At 47.9% G+C, this 16,906-nt stretch overlaps 1 protein-coding gene across 16 annotated transcripts in view; it reads right to left on the bottom strand.

Moving 5' to 3' along the window:
- MYT1L (myelin transcription factor 1 like) overlaps nt 1-16,906 on the bottom strand; it is a 378,916-nt gene that overhangs the window by 166,028 nt on the left and 195,982 nt on the right. For all 16 annotated transcript variants that reach the window (XM_044940559.2, XM_044940561.2, XM_044940570.2 and 13 more), the window contains one exon: nt 6,586-6,728. The gene's annotated coding sequence lies outside the window, so the exon portion shown is untranslated. The remainder of the gene's footprint in view (nt 1-6,585; nt 6,729-16,906) is intronic.

The raw sequence follows: 16,906 nt of genomic DNA, 5'->3' as shown, positions 1-16,906 counted from the left end.
GCAGTACCTTATAACATCACATTTAATAGGTATTTTTATAATGGCAGATAAAAAAGTTATAAAGATGATTTAAGCAATACTGACTTACCACTATGAAAATGATCGAAAAGCATTATGTGGTGAATTAGGGATGATCTCGACGAAACACAAGGGGAAATTACTGGGCTGTCTTCTGGGAAGGGTGCACAAAAGCGGTGACCTCCGAGTCGTGTGAACAGCATCGCCCCGTTAGGCAAAACTGTGATTTAGTGGCAACCTAGCAGTTTTACAAATTCTTGGTGTGCAAGCGCGTATACACACAATATATGCACACACAGGCAATATCTATTGTGAGTATATGTGGACTCGACACAAGGGTAGTCATGTGTGATGTTTGCACAGGGCTTCGGGGACATGCTGGGAAGGCTAGTCCCAGCTCTCAGATCAGGAGCCTAATTGCCCACCTAAGCTTGAATCCCGTCTGTGCCATTTACTGTGCGACGTTGGGCATTTTATTTAACTTTTCTATACATATGTTTCCTCTGATGGAAATTATGGATAGATGGAAGAGGAACACAAGGTGTTTTGAGGACTGAATGGGATGTGGTGAGAGGTATCTCTCTGTTTGCTCAAACTCATGTTCATCAAGTCAGCGATGCCATCCAACCATCTCATCTCTGTCGTCCCCTTCTCCTCCTGCCTTCAATCTTTCCCAGCATCAGGGTCTTTTCCAATGAATCAGTTTGCCTCAAGTGGACAAAGTATTGGAGCTTCAGTTTCAACATCAGTCCTTCCAACGGATATTCATGACTGATTTCCTTTAGAATGGATGTGTTGGATCTCTTTGCAGTCCAAGGGACTCTCAAGAGTCTTCTCCAACACTACAGTTCAAAAGCTTCGATTCTTTGGTGCTCAGCCTTCTTTATGGTCCAACTCTCACATCCATACATGACTACTGGAAAAATCATAGTTTTGACTAAATGGACCTTTAAAAGTTGGCAAAATGTCTCTGCTTTTTAATATGCTGTCTAGGTTTTTCACAGCTTTTCTTCCAAGGAGCAAGTGTCTTTTAATTCCAGGTTGCAGTCACCATCCACAGTGATTTTGGAGCCCAAGAAAATAAAGTCTGTCACTGTTTCCATTGTTTCCCCATCTATTTGCTATGAAGTGATGGGACTGGATGCCATGATCTTAGTTTTCTAAATGTTGAGCTTTAAGTCAGCGTTTCTCTCTCCTGTTTCACCTTCATCAAGAGGCTCTTTAGTTTTTCTTAGATTTCTGCACTTGGCTGGTGTCATTAGGGCAGAGTTTGGTACTAGCGGATACTTAAGGAACACGGGCTTTCCCAGGTGGCTCAGTGGGAATACTGAGAATACTCCTGCCAATGCAGGAGATGTGGTTTCCATTCCTGGGTCGGGAAGATCCCCTGGAGGAGGAAATGGCAGCCCAGTATTCTTGCTTGGAAAATCCCATGGACAGAGAAACCTGGTGGGCTTCAGTCCACGGGTTGCAAAGAGTCGGACACGACTGGGTGCACACACACGCTGAGCCCTTAGCACTTACCACCAGCATTTGCAGTCTGCAGTATTGTCAAGGGCTGCACTGCACTCCATCTAGCCCTTTATCCCTATTTCACAGAAAAAGAAAGTAAGACTTTGAAGGGATTTGCCCAGAGGAATACAAATGTTAATCGGCAGGGCTCCCACGAAACTAACAGTATTTGTCAGCTGTTTTAAAGAAATCTGCATCAAAGGGTCAGAGAGCAGAGATATATGAGGCTGGAGCTATTTCAGCGGATTCCTCCTTCTGGATGAACGGCGCACTTTTCTTTAAAGTAGGCACCATTCGGAACACAATTCACGGAGTTTTTTTGGGGAAGTAGATATTGATTTCATTTTGAGTGACATCTTTAGTGTGGACGTTGGCTGGGAGTGCGATCTCCTCCTTGGGCCCTGGCTCAGAGGAGACTCCGTTTCCTGGAGCAGCAGCTGCGGGCAGCCACAGGTGCCCAGCTCGCAACCGTGGTGGGTAATGGGGCCACACAGACGGAAAATGCCCTAAATCTAAACCTCGTGGAGTGGCACTTTCACTTCTCCCATAAGAGCAAGCCCCAGGTTCCTTCTTGACTGGGGGTGCTTGGTGAATCTGGGGGTGTGGACAGGAAGTAAGTCCACGGAGTAGCGGGGGGTCACTGCCAGTTGAGCAATGGTGATGGGACCATGGACCCTTACCCTGCACCCTTCTGACGCTGAGCTGTAACCTGAAGAGTAGAACCAATGAAAGAACACTCCTGGAAATCTACAGCTCAAACAACTGCAGGGCAGCAGGTGATAAGAATCTGGATGGCCGAATGTGATCACACTGGGCATGGGAGGTGGAAAGGGTGGTGGGCAGAGTGAGAGCAACTAGCCATCAGCTTCTGGGATGAAGAGCGCTGGATCGGACCATTCTGGAGGCTCCCTCCAAAAGGACCGCGAGATGGAGCCATCCCACATTCTTTCCCGCAGACTGCAGAAGTCACATCTGTTTCACCAACACCAAACATAAGCCAGGAGGAATCGAATCCTTTGTCCAAACAAGCAGCTGCACCTGCCAAGTGACTGGCATCCATTCCTGTGCCTTGACTTCATCTCTGGTTTTCTGTTTTTCTCCTGCATAGAAGCTCACTCCCAGTTCATACGTCTAATGACTTAACCTTGCAAGACCCAATTCTGGGGTCACTTCTTCTGCAAAGACATCTTTCCCATCTGTAATCAGAGTGAAGATCTCTTTTTCATCCTCCTTAATCATCTTCCCCAGGTCTCTGGTTGCCATGAGAAGTGACCGAGCTCCTCACAGGGGCTGGGAGCAGAAATGACCAGGCTCTGCCCTGCCCTGAAGGAAGGAGCTTCAGGCCTGTTTACTGTGGTCCTTGCCATGGGGACCTTCTGGGGACTGTGACCATGCCTCATTCATCTTATATCTCCTGAGCCTAGAAGGGTTCATGGCACAAAATAGGTACTCAAAATTGTTGAAAAAATGGGGACCATGTGAAAACAGTGATTCATACACAGTTATCCCTTGGTACCTGGAACAGAAGGGGCAGTTATGAACAAACCCTCTCCTCTGCGTCCTTGTTTGTCATCTACTCTACTGCTAACTTCTGAAATACTTTCACTGGGCTTGGAAATAGAGTTGCATTAGTGATTGAAATGGGAAGGCTCCTTGGAATTAGTGATTTGTGTAAAATGTAGATCTCTGAACAAAATTCCTTTCTGTCCCATCACTGGCCACCCACATCTGGTGTCTGTGTGGTCTTGGCTACTCATTAACTACAGCTTTTTAGCAGAATCACTTACGCCCTCTAATCTCGCCTTTACTGAGCTCTGAAGTGGTAAGAGTAATCACTCAGACTCACAGGGTTTGGGAGGAATGTAGTGCTTACCCGGCACTGATGTCCAGGGCCAGGCTAGGTCACTGGTGGGTTTTTTTGGTCAAAAATGACACAGGAGGACCATTGATCACACATTCAAATGCACCGCACCTCTCCACACTGTTAGCACTGATCGTGGCCTCGAGTGGTGCCCTATCATACCTAAGTTTTGTATCTTCTAGACTCTAATTATGAATAAACAGCTTCTGAATGCCAGGAAGCTTACCCTGGTGGAAGAGATCAGGTGGAATATTCCATGACATTGGTGGTTTTCTACTAAGGAACTACTGATTTCAAAATTCTGAGTTTTAAGAAATTTAACAGAAACTGTCTCTTCATTCTCAGTGCAGATTTGTGTAAAACTTTATATTTATCATTCCTATATAATTGCTTATTGCGTTCCAGACCAGAATCAGAAAAAAGAAAAGAAAATCTTAATTTTTTTTAAACTGAAAAAACATGTATTTATGGTAATGTTGCATGTTCAAATTGGATAGGAAAATTCACTACCATAAAGTATGAAATCTTCTATTTCTGTCTGATTGAGAAACTTGGCCATGCAATTTATAGTTTCAAAATAATCCCCATCAAAAGTCCAATGTCACTGTTTTGCAGAAGAAGATCCATCCTACTATTCATATGGACTCTCCAGGAACCCCAAATAGCCAACACAATCTTGAAAAAGAAGAACAAATGTGGAAGTTTCGTATTTCCTGATTTCAAAACTTACTACAAACTTACAGTAACCAAAAAAGTGTGGCGCCGGCGTAAAGACACACACAGCACAACGGAACAGAATAGACCGCCCATAAGTACCCCTTCACACGTGCTCAGATGGCTCCTGACAAGGGTGGCAAGACCGCTCAAGGGAAAAAGGGCAGTCCTCTCAACAAATGGTGTGGGGAAACTGGATATTTACATGCAGAAGAATGACAGTGGACCCTTACCTTACCCCATATACAAAAAGTCACTCCATTTGGGTCAAAACTCAGAGCCAAACATAGGAGCTAAGACTGTACAACTCTGAGCAGAAAATATACAGGAAACTCTTCATGATGTTAGACTTGGCAATGATTCCTTGGATATGAGACCAAGAGCCACAGAACAAAAGAAGGATAAATTGGACTCTGTCAGAATTAAAACCCTTTCGCTGTCAAAGGACACTGCCAAACGCCAAGGCAAACTATAGAATGGAAAAAAACATTTGCAAACCATTTATCTAATAAGGGCTTAATACCCAGAATATATAAATAACTCTTATAACTCAGTGACAACAAAGCTATCTGATTAAGGCAAGAAGCTTCAACAGACATTTACCCACAGAAGATACACAAGTGGCCAATGAGTCCATGAAAGGACCCTCAGCCTCACTATCATCAGGAAAATGTAAGTCAAAATCACAGTAAGATACCACTTCACATCCATTCACATGGCTATGACTAAAAACAAAACCACACAGAAAACAAGGTGCTGGTGCGTATGTGGAGAAACTGGAACCCTTGTGCATGGATGGTGAGAATGTAAAATGCAACAGCCACGATAGAAAACAGTAGGGAAGTTCCTTAAAAAATTAACATCCGATCGAACAGTTTCACATCTGGGTATATCCATGAGCAGAACTGAAAGCAGAGATTCAAACAAATATTTCTACACCCATTCATAGCATCATAATTCTCCAAAAGGTGGAAGCAACCCAAATGTCCATTTACAGAGAGTGGATAAAGCTAATGTGGTCTCTGCCTGCCACAGAATCTTATTCAGTCTTAAGAAGGGGATTCTGATGCCAGCTACAATGTCACGCTGTTAAAATAACCAGTCACTAGTGGACTACAGTCCATGGGGTTGCAAAGAGTCAGACACGACTCAGTGGCTAAACCACTGCCAAAGCAACGATACTGTGTAATTCCGCTCGTGCAGGGTCCCCAGAGCAGGCAAATTCAGGGAGACAGGGAGTGGCTGGTGGTTTCCAGAAGCCAGGAGGAGGCGGAGGTGAGTGCCTCGTGGAGACAGAGTTTAAATCTGGGGAGATGAACAGGTTCTGGAGACGGGCGGAGAGGGTAGTGCTCAGCTCTGTGGATGCGCTCCACGCTGCTGAACTGTGCACTTAGAGATGGTTCAGGCGGTCACTTTTACATTCTGTGTATTTCACCACAATTTAAAAAACCCTTAAGGAAAAACATTAGCCATAACTGGGTGTTTCCAAGGACCTGACTCTCATGGGCCACGGCAGCACCAAGGGAGGCTGATCATCCCTAACTGAAGCGTCCTGTGATGACCCCGGACAGAGCACGCAGGCCCTCACTAAAGACACGTCTAACTTCCTTAAAGACAGAGTCCCTGAGTAGACTAGCAGGGGAAAGAGAGATCTAATTGTAAAGCAGCTCTGTACAAAGGGACTTCCCAGGTAGTGCTAGTGGAAAGAATCCACCTACCAATGCAGGAGACCCAAAAGACACGGCTTTGATCCCTGGGCCGGGGAGATCCCCTGGAGGAGGGCATGGCAGCCCACTTCAGTATCCTTGCCTGGAGAATCCCATGGACAGAGGAGCCTGGCAGGTTATAGTCCATGGGGTCACACAGAGTCGGACACAACTGAAGCAACTGAGCAGGCATGATGTACAAAGAAGACCCCACAACTGACAAGGCTGAACAGACCTGTTAATCTGGCTGTGAAATTATTTTCTAGATAATGTTGTTGCTGCTGCTGCTAAGTGGCTTCAGTTGTGTCCAACTCTGTGTGACCCCATAGACGGCAGCCCACCAGGCTTCCCCGTCCCTGGGATTCTCCAGGCAAGAACACTGGAGTGGATTGCCATTTCCTTCTCCAATGCATGAAAGTGAAAAGTGAAAGTGAAGTCGCTCAGTCGTGTCCGACTCTCAGCGACCCCATGGACTGCAGCCTACTAGGCTCCTCCATCCATGGGATTTTCCAGGCAAGAGTACTGGAGTGGGGTGCCATTGCCTTCTCCAAGATAATGTTGTAACTGGATACAAAACCATTTGAATCTCTGTTTAGTAATAGTGATAATTTCTGACATTGTACTGAGTTTATGAAGGTTAAGGGACATTCTACCCTTGATCAAATACAGAATCCTCCATCACAAACCTGACTTTGTCCTTTTTCAAGTATATGTTAAGGTAATACACACACACATGTCTGCACGCAGAGCCTGGAGTAGGGCACGGATCCTTACCTTTATGTGGCCCTTGGATCGCCATGCGTCTGTGGACCACCTGGACCCTTCCCCGACGGGATGTTGTGGATAATTCCAGAGACACAGACTCTTGACTGGACTCGATAACTACATTTTTTCCTCCTCCACGAGGTGCAGTCGGTCTAGAGAAGAAGCAGAGGGCAGAGGAGTGAAGTCGATTTCCATAGTGCAGGAAGGGTCCTACCTGGGGGTCCAAACACCAGGGAGGTTTGCCTTGAGGAGGAGAGCTGATGGCAACCAGCTGGTGCACGGACATGCCGGGACGCTCCGGGGGCACGCCGGGGCGCTCCGGGGGCCCTGGGGATGGTGTCCCAGGGACTCATTATCCATCAGTAATTCCTTATAGGAAAATCTCTTTAGAAAACTAAACTACTGTTTGTGATGTCAAGATTACACAAAACTGCAACCATACTCTCCTAAAACCAAGTGTAAGAGCTATTTTTGATTGAGTCTGAAAATCATAAAGGCCGTATGAAATATTTAGGAGCGAGTTAGGGACGCAGAACAACGTGTCTGCGTCAACACAGCGCTTCTGCTGCTATAGGCCGTCAGATGAGTCTTTAGTTTCTTCATCTTCTCCATTCAAAGGACAGTAAATAAGCTATAGTCCTTCCCACAGAAAAGGCTTTACAAGGACATGCTATTTGCTAATGAAAAAGGAAAGCAAAGTACTAACTCTTAAGTATTCATTAAAAATTTTTATTTGTTGTAACTATAAAGCAACAACCAAATGTAGTCTTTAAAACGGCCTTTGTGCATAATCTTCTACGATGAATATTTGCATAGTGGGCACAGTTATTCTGAAGATGTTCTGAGATGTTACTAAATTGGTTACCAGTGGTTTGAATGGGATTCGAGGCAGTGGTTTTATGAAAATGCATCTTAATTCTCATCATATGAAGAACATCAAAGTAGACAAATTTAAATAAATCTTATAAATCAGCCAACACAAAGCAAAACAATTACGTGATTGAAAAATGAGTGAAAAGGATGATCTATTAATGATCAAAGCCACTTTATCTGATACATTGCCAACACGTTGCTCAAAATCACATTTCAGCGAATAATTTACACATTTCACTTTTCTGGTAATCCCAGAAAGTTACCTCTATGGCTCTAAGCATTTCCTAAAGGGCTAAGGGAGCATCCCACGGTTCCCCTTCTTTTCAGGGAATCTGTGAGGGTCTACCCTGCAAGGACAAAGCATACCCTGAGGGGCAGTCAGGAAAAGGATAGGCTCTCCACGAGCGCGATTAGGATCTATGAGACCCTAATCTGTGGACAACGTTTCGTTTGGCGCATGCTCTGTTCTCCACTCCCGCATTCAGAAATAAATCCGCGGGTTGAGAAAACATTCTCCTGCCCATGTAGCTGCCGCCTGGCTCTGAGCCTTTCTCCGACCCGCTCCTCCAAATAGCACTGAGTCTGCTCTTCCACCTTGTGACAGACTTCCCTGGTTCCCTCAGGCTCACAGGGAGCTGGGGTTCCCCACAAACACGAGACACCCTGTCCCCCTTTGGAAGACAGACAGAAGTTAGGGTGGCTGTCAGCAGGAGACACCACGTCTCGCCTAGAGGGGTCTTCACCCCTTAGTCGTGTGTCGGATGTAGATTAAAAACTCATTGACAGATGGATTACAGGCTAAATGCCCTTGAAGTGTATTTGATGCTTCTGACTAAATGCATGTCTATTTTGATTTAAGATGACTGAGATGTAAAACAGAAGTTTCTTCTTTAAGGCAGAAGTTCAAAAAACAGAATGAAGGCTCCTGAGCCAGTTCTTGGAACAAAACGCGTCTCATTGTGTAAGAAACGTCGGAGCCCCTCAGGCACATGCGCTCGGAAGACGCCGCCTTCCAGGAACTCGGTGCGGGACGGAGGGCCGCGCCCCGAGGTCCTGCCTGCTTCCGTCCCTGCCGCCCCTGCTGCTTGTCGTGATTTGAGATGGACTTCCCAGGGTGAGCTCCCGAAGCGTTTAGTTGCCAAACACAAATGGCACCAACAGCGGGCGCCTCAGGGCGTTCAGTCTCGCTGTCTCAGCTCCCCGCGTCCACCGTCACTCAGATGGGGCTCTGGGCTTACTTATGGCGTTTGTCATTGCATGAAATAACTGCACTCATTCCACTTCCTTTTAAACTACCTGCTTTGAGATAATCGTGGATGATCCACATGCAGCTGAAATAATGGTGCAGAGAGTGAACCAGCGCTCACACCTGTGCCCAGCACGCTGTAGGTTGACCGCCCCAGGCATCTGGGGTGGCGAGTGGTGGCGAGGAAGGGGTTCATGTGGGTGGGGGGTTCCCTTCCCAGGATCTCACATCATTGTCTCCTCTTAAAACAGTACATAGAAAGAAGCGATCTGAAGTAGAAGCTCAGTTTTAGACCACTGCGTTATAAATGGCTGTATTATAAAATTCATTTTAACTTTACCTTTATTAATATTCATGACCTAGGACAGATTTTGACTTTCTCCATTTAAGAGGACTAGGTATTTCTTAGTTTTTAGATGAGTTATGTAGTGAATAAAGAGCATTCTTTGTCCCCAATTCAAGGATGATTGATAACTTCGTTTTTGGTTTTTAGACTGACTATATATTAAGAGAGAGACTGAAATTCAGTCTTGTCATGAAAGATAGACATACGTGACCCTTTCTTTGAAATGTTTGCATTTTGGACAGAAGAAAACCAAGTTTCTCTGTTTCTTCCTTCCCTTCCTCCCTCCTTTCTTTTGTTATTTTTAAAATGTGTTTCCTGATGATGAGGCAGGAGAGGATATTCCAGGCTGGAATCTGGAAGCACTTCTCCATATATAACAAATCATAAACAGGGTCACCTTTAGTCTCATTATGTGTATAAAGTGGTTAAAAAGCTACTTTGATATAATTTTCACTCTCTCTAAGTTTTTCTTCTAACCTTTTAAAAAGACCATCAGAGAAACTGTGACGAGCAGTCCGAGGACTCTGACCCTGTGAATGTGACGTGAAGAGCGGGGTGGGCCACTCTGAGGCAGATTTGCTCCTTGCTAATTTGTAAATTAGTGCTCCTTCTGCTTCGTGCTTTTGCTCATGGCTCGTGGTGGCTCCCCGCTCACGTGCGTTACAGAAACTCCAGCAGTGCCCCCAGGCCCGCGAGCCACGCGGCCGAGAGGTGCCCTGAGCTCCTGGGGGCCTCCAGGGACCACCAGAACCCCCGGCAACTCAGGACCCATTTGGAGCCTCGAAGAACGGTTCTGCTGGGAACCAAGAGTGTCTTTACTTGGCTAGTGTTAAATATAGACTTTGGAACAGCTGTGTTCGGCACCTTTGTTAACAGGGACCCCTAAGAGAGCCTTGAAAGCCCTTGGGAATTCGTTAGCTCTTGTGGGAACATGCCATTTTCAGGAGGTGCGCGTTTGTCGGTCTCCAATGGGGAGGAGGGGTGGGGAGGGGTGCAGGAGGTGGGGAGGGGAGGACGGTGGGAGGAGGCTGGCCACGCTCTCCTCCTGGGGGACAGGCCACAGCCTCCTTCAGCTCACCCCCTCGTCCAGCTCAGCTGAGACCCAGGTTCCGTGAAGTGCTCCCCTAGTCCCAGGACCCGAGAGCCTTCAGCCTCCACTCAGACCACCTGTGGTCCGTAGGCTGCAAAGACCCGTGTCACCATGAACAGCAGGAAGCACAGATTTACAAATGTAGCGGGGGAGGGATAAATCAGGAGTTTGGGATTATTAATAACATATACACACTAGTGTACATAAATAGTCAACAATAGATGGTCAGCAAGGACCTCTGTTGGGTCAGGGGACTCTACTCAATACTTGGTAATAACCTTATGGGAAAAGACTCTGAAAAAGAGTGGACGTGTGTACACACAGAACTGGGTCACTTTCTTGTACACCTGAAACCAACACAACATTGTACAGCAACTATTGTTGTTGTTCAGCCGCTCAGTCGCGTCTGACTCTTTGGGCCCCATGGGCTGCAGTACGCCAGGCCTCCCTGTCCACCACCAACTCCCAGAGCTTGCTCAAACTCATGTCCACTGAGTCGGTGATGCCATCCAACCATCTCATCCACTGTCGTCCCTTTCTCCTCCCGCCTTCAATCTTTCTCAGCATCAGGGTCTTTTCCAAAGATTCAGTTCTTCACATCAGGTGGCCAAAGTACTGGAGTTTCAGCTTCATCATCAATGAATATTCAGGACTGATTTCCTTTAGGATGGCCTGGTTGGATCTCCTTGCAGTCCAAGGGACTCTCAAGACTCTTCTTTCCTCCAGTTCGCTTTTGTCTCTTCTCCATTCTGTTTGTTGGCTTGTTCTGGTTTCCTTCCTATTAGAGGATGTTTGCAGGTGTCTGAGGATCCTTGGTGGTTGCTAGCACTTACCTGGGCAGCACTGGCGTGTCTCCTGGATGGATGCCCTGCTCACGCTGCCATGGGTGATGCACCTGGATCTGGGGCATCTGTGTCAGGTGTGTGGTCTGTGTGCGATGAGTGAACGCTGTGCCCAGGTGGCATGGGCTTCGAGTCCAGTCTTCCGCTGCATGCCTGAGTGCTCTTGGTGAGTTACGGAATTTTTTCTCTCCATCAGTTTCCTCATTTGTAAAGGGGTCACCACAGAAGAGCTTATAAAGAGTTTAGAAAACTTTCAAAAAGTGGCATGTCACTGGATTGTGTCTGCTACACAGTGAGAGCTACAGAGGGTGTTTTGAACCAGTCAGTTGATAAATAGGCACCTCTCACCCGAGGAACCCGCTCGGGAGAAGATCAGGGGGATCGCGAGGGGCTGAATACTCAGCCTCTGCCCTTCCTCTGGGTCCGGCTTTCAGCACAGTGTCCAGCCTCAGCCCACCAAGAGCCCTCTGCTCTGTTCCACCAGAGAATAAACCTGGAGATGCTGGAAGGAAATTAATAAATAAACCAGCAGAGATGCTGGAAGGAAAAGATCTCTGGGGTCTACACGGCTTTTAACCTTTCAACCAACTCACCGGTTAAGAGTGCAGCATCATCTCACCTCCCGTGGGGCCTGAACCTGCCGGTCCTGGAGGTGTGAGCGTCCTGGGGAGGGTCTGAGCCCAGCCCCCTCCCTGCACCTCCCTCCTCACCTGTCGCTGCCCTCTAGCCTCAGACGGGCCGCCATCGGCTCCCCTCTGTTCTGTGTGTTTTTTAATGCACGTGACTCTTCTGTCATTTTAGTGGGATTTGAGGTAAGAGCAGAAGCCAACGTTCTTGAATCTGCCATCTTTTACTGAACATGCAAAGTCTAACATCTGTTCATCTCGTCACAGGAAAGCTACGTTCTGAGAGGAGCACAGAGACAACACAGCAGGTTTTTTTTTTTTTTTTTTTTAATCCTTTCCTCCTAGAAAATAGTCATCTAGAATCCCATCTTTATTTTGAGTTGACTCTAACTAGATTCGTGTATTGAGTACAAGCATTTATGCCTGTTCAGTTCAGTTCAGTTCAATCGCTCATTCCTGCCTGATTCTTTGCGACCCCATGGACTGCAGCACGCCAGGCCTCCCTGTCCATCACCAACTCCCCGAGTTTACTCAGACTCATGTCCATTGAGTCGGTGATGCCATCCAACCATCTCATCCTCTGTTGTCCCCTTTTCCTCCTGCATTCAATCTTTGCCAGCATCAGGGTCTTTTCCAGTGAGTCAGTTCTTCGAATGAGGTGGCCAAAGTACTGGAGTTTCAGCTTCAGCATCATTCCCTCCAATGAACACCCAGGACTGATCTCCTTTAGGATGGACTGGTTGATCTCCTTGCAGTCCAAGGGACTCTCAAGAGTCTTCTCTGACACCACAGTTCAAAAGCATCAATTCTTCGGTGCTCAGCTTTCTTCACAGTCCAACTCCCACATCCATACATGACCACTGTAAAAACCACAGCATTGACTAGATGGATCTTTGTTGACAAAGTAATGTCTCTGGTTTTGAGACCAACGAGTAAAATTTTCTCATTTTGTTTCAATTGTCTGTTGCCCAGATGATTAGTCCACAGTGATTTCCTCTTGATTGCATCTCTTTTCCATCACACGCCAGCTTTTTCCAGTCCCCTCTCTCTTCCCTTCTAATGTCCTCTTTCCACACCTTCCAGGCCCATGTCTGCCAGCTTTCCATATCAGTTCTGCCTTTTGGTGTCAAGGCCTTTCTCTCCACAAGCCTCCCCTTCGGGAGTGACGGGAGGCTTCCTCCCTGATGGGACTGTGGTTCACTTACATTTGTGTCTCTAGAACACGGGAAAAACCAGGCCCTGTGAAGCGAACAGCTGGTATGTGCAGTGCGAGCCCCGCGGCCTCCCGCAGACCCCCAGGCTCCTGTGTCCCCCGCTCTGCTCTGGGGTCTCGTTCAGCAGCGCCCAGAACGCTCTGTCTTCACCTCCCTCAGACCCCCAGGCTCCCGTGTCCCTGCTCTTCTCTGGGGTCTCGTTCAGCAGCGCCCAGAACGCTCTGTCTTCACCTCCCTCAGACCCCCAGGCTCCCGTGTCCCTGCTCTTCTCTGGGGTCTCGTGCGGCAGCGCCCAGAATGCTCTGTCTTCACCTGCTGCGGTGCGGTCGCTTGTCGGGTTTCTGAGCCTAGACTCAGAGCTGCAATTCTGCGTTCCCTCCATCGCGCCCCGAGAAAGACACTGGGAGGTCTTTTTTCTTTTTCCCTATTTCCACAATAATTATCTGAGTGAAGAATCTAGATGGAGCAACTCTCCCTAGGATGCTGGAACATGTCCCTCCATTGCCCTCCTCCTCCTGAGGATCCTGGCCGTGTCCTCCCCGCCACTGACCTGACTGTCTGCCCCACTTTAGAGGGGTTCAGAAGTAATGCCCAGGTCCCCCCTCGTCCTCAGCGTCGGGGTTGAGGGAAAGCACATGCTTCCCCGATGAACCACAGCCTCGGCCTTGCTGGCTGACTTTCTGGTTTCATGTGGGCTTGCTGCCCTTGCGTCTGGCCACTCTCTGGAGCACTGCCCTACCCCCTCCTGCGAGCACAGATGGAGCTGTGCATCCCGTGGGAAGCGATGGAGCCCTCCCAGATCTGCGTCTCGGGGAGCCCGAGGAAAGAAAGCTCATGGAAAGGCTGGGGTTGGAGGGAGTCAGGATAAGAAGGATGGCATGCTATCGGAACTACAACCCAGACACACTGGGAGCCCAGAAACAGTGATCCCGGATACACTGTGACCCCGGACACACGGGGACCCCAGACACACTGTGACCCTGGACACAGCGGGACCCCAGATATACTGCGACCCCAGACACAGCGGGACCCCAGACACACTGTGACCCCGGACAGGCGACCGTGCCCCTCAGGGCCCAGTTTTCTGGCCTCCTGGGGCTCTGGTGATGGTTAGTGGGAGCCCACGGCTTGATTACAACAGGGCATCTGCCTCGGGTGGGACTGATGACTCAAGCACATGGATTCTGAACAGGAAGCTGGGACAGAGGAATGGCACAAGCTTGTGGGATAAGTTTAATGACTTTTCCCAAAAATGTGAATAGAGGTGTGTGGGGAAGAGAACAGGTTTAATTTCAGCAGCGGCCCTGGGAAATAGGGTCTGTTTCACAGGTGACTCAGGCTCACTGCCCAGGGCACAGTCTCCTCCATGGTGAACGGAGGGCTTCGGGCAAAGACCCACATTTCCAGTTTACGAGGGAAACTGAGGGCTCTTTGGGGAGCTGGGTGGGAGGAGCTCTGTGGGGCGGTCCAGTCGGGCCGAGCTGGAATTTGCCCCCCCAGTTCCTCCACCCAGACCTCTTCGAGTTCTGCTGCTTCCTCCGCGGGGCTTTGATGCCCCTGCACACAGAGCTCGTCCCTCCAGAGAAGCGGGGACCCCTGCGGGTGGCGGGTCTGCGCATCCTCGTGGGGTGAAGGGACTGCGAGGGTGTGAACGGGCGGAGGGGCGCCGCTGGCCTCCAAGGCAGACCCTTCCCCCACACCCTCGCCCGGACCCTTCACGCTTACAGACGGAGCGCACCGCCGGCTTTTTGCCCAATTTTGGTGATTTGCAAACTGGTCGCAGCCACTCCCCTACCAGTTCCATTTAGTTTACATTTTAAAATTCAAGTCCCATGGATGTATTTGTACTGTAGTAATGATGTTCCCCCGTCAACTCCCATTGAGGCTTATTTCATTTTTGGGCAGACCTTCCACATGTGTACTTGTTGCATAATCATAGCTACCGTTGTTGCCAGTTTCTGCTCCAAGATTTGTAGTTGGGACCAACCGTGTGCAAACTCAGCTTTACCTTTTTAAGTTAAAGCACACAAGTGCTTTCCTCTTTTTTAATAATAAGAATATTACTATTATAAAAAGCACAATGGGGATGCTGAAGAGATCATTGATGTCACTGCCGTGGGGTGATTAAATATGTCCAGGTGGACCCGAACATATCAGGAGGTTGACTTTTCAACTCTTTTCCAACCCGATAATCTCTGAAATCTTGAATGATAGATGTAACCTCAGTTTTTGATAACCTTAAAGCTTTTGAGGTGAACTATTGACAAGATAATGGAGCACTTAAAGTATCTAAGAGGGTCCAGGTGAACAAGACACGCCTATTTCTTTATAGTAAAATAAGAACATTTTAGAGAAGCTTCTTGAAAAGTAAACTTTTTCAGTTGAATAATTTCCCCCATTTTCTTTCACTATAAGATGTCAGATAGTTTTAGATTGAAATATTTGACTGTTGGCTGTAATAATCAAAATTATAAAACTGATACATTTCTAAAAACCCATCAAATTGTAGAGAGCTACAAGATTCAAGTCAAAGGTTAACAAGAACCACTTAAGATCCTAAAATTCAGAGTCACACGTGTACAAAGCCACAAACATATTCAAAGCTAAAATGCAGAGCTTCAGTGTAACCCTTAACGCTGGTTGTCACTGCCACCGTGCTGAGTGTGTATTTTCAGGTAAATATTTTATTTATTTATTTTTGTGTATAAATTTTTTGAATTAAAACAATTCGTGCACTCTAAAGATTGCTTTCCAATCACAGCCATAAACCACTGGCTGCATTTCTCACCTTGCACGTCTCCGGGCTGTTTGCACTCAGTGGTTTGGGCCTCCCCATCCCCCACCCGCAAGCCCCGCTTCCCTCATTGGTCGCCACCGGTTTGTTCTCTGTATCTGTGCTAAGCCAGCTCAGTCGTGTCCGACCCTTTGCGACCCCGTGGACTGTAGACCAGCAGGCTCCTCTGTCCATGGGATTCTCCAGGCAACGGTACTGGAGTGTGTTGCCATTTCCTCTCCCAGGGGATCTTCCCGACCTAGGGATCGAAGCTGCACCTCTTGTGTTTCCTGCGCTGGGAGGCGGATTCTTCACCGCTAGCGCCACCTGGGAAGCCCTGGATCGGTGAGTCTGCTGCTTTTTGCTATGTTCACTAGTTTGCTGTATTTCTGGATTCCACGTTCAGGTGAGGTCCTGCAATATATGTCTGTCTCTGTCTGACATCTCAAGTCCCCTCGGCCTGCATGGGTCCTTCAGTGAGGCAGCCCTTCCTAAAGCAGCTGCCATCGGATGGGGTTTGACTGCCTGCCTGAGACTGTCTTCACATCTTAACCTTCATCCAGGCGGCCTGGGTTTTAACCACCTTCCACTACCTTGAATTTACCAACATCTGTGACTGCGTGCGGAGAAGGCAATGGCAACCCCCTCCAGTACTCTTGCCTGGAAAATCCCATCGGTGGAGGAGCCTGGTGGGCTGCAGTCCATGGGGTCGCGAATAATTGGACATGACTGAGCGCCTTCACTTTCGCTTTTCACTTTCATGCATTGGAGAAGGAAATAGCAACCCGTCCCAGTGTTCTTGCCTGGAAAATCCCAGGGACGGGGGAGCCTGGTGGGCTGCCATCTATGGGGTCACACAGAGTCGGACACGACTGAAGCGACTCAGCAGCAGCAGTGACCTTGTGAGTCTCTCTGCACTTTTCCATAAAGGAAGAGAAAGGTGCCCTTGGCTTAGCAGTGGGCAGCTCTCTGCTCCATCATTCTGGAGAAGCCTGTCTCTGCTGTGCCTGTGCCAACCTGACCCTGTGTTTCTTTACCTAATTGGATCAGGTGACACTGTTTCCTAATGAACTTATAAAAATTCTGCTTCTTCTAGACCTTAATAATTTGATAAGGTTTGTTAAATTTTATCTTTTACACACACACACACACTCACACACAATCTAGAACCCTAGTTGGAAGTTACAACAGAAAGAAGATATTAGGCACCAAAGCACAGCAAGAGAACTCGGGTTCCTATGATCTGAGGGAATGCTGTATTCTTTGCAAACTGTTTGTTTTCCTGCCTTCTTGCCTCATGTCATTTCCCAGGCCAGCTCA

This window comes from Bubalus bubalis, chromosome 3 (assembly GCF_019923935.1).
Source record: "Bubalus bubalis isolate 160015118507 breed Murrah chromosome 3, NDDB_SH_1, whole genome shotgun sequence".
Taxonomy (NCBI): domain Eukaryota; kingdom Metazoa; phylum Chordata; class Mammalia; order Artiodactyla; family Bovidae; genus Bubalus; species Bubalus bubalis.
The sequence above is the reverse complement of the archived record's forward strand: the minus strand, read 5'-3'. Positions and strand labels throughout refer to the sequence as shown.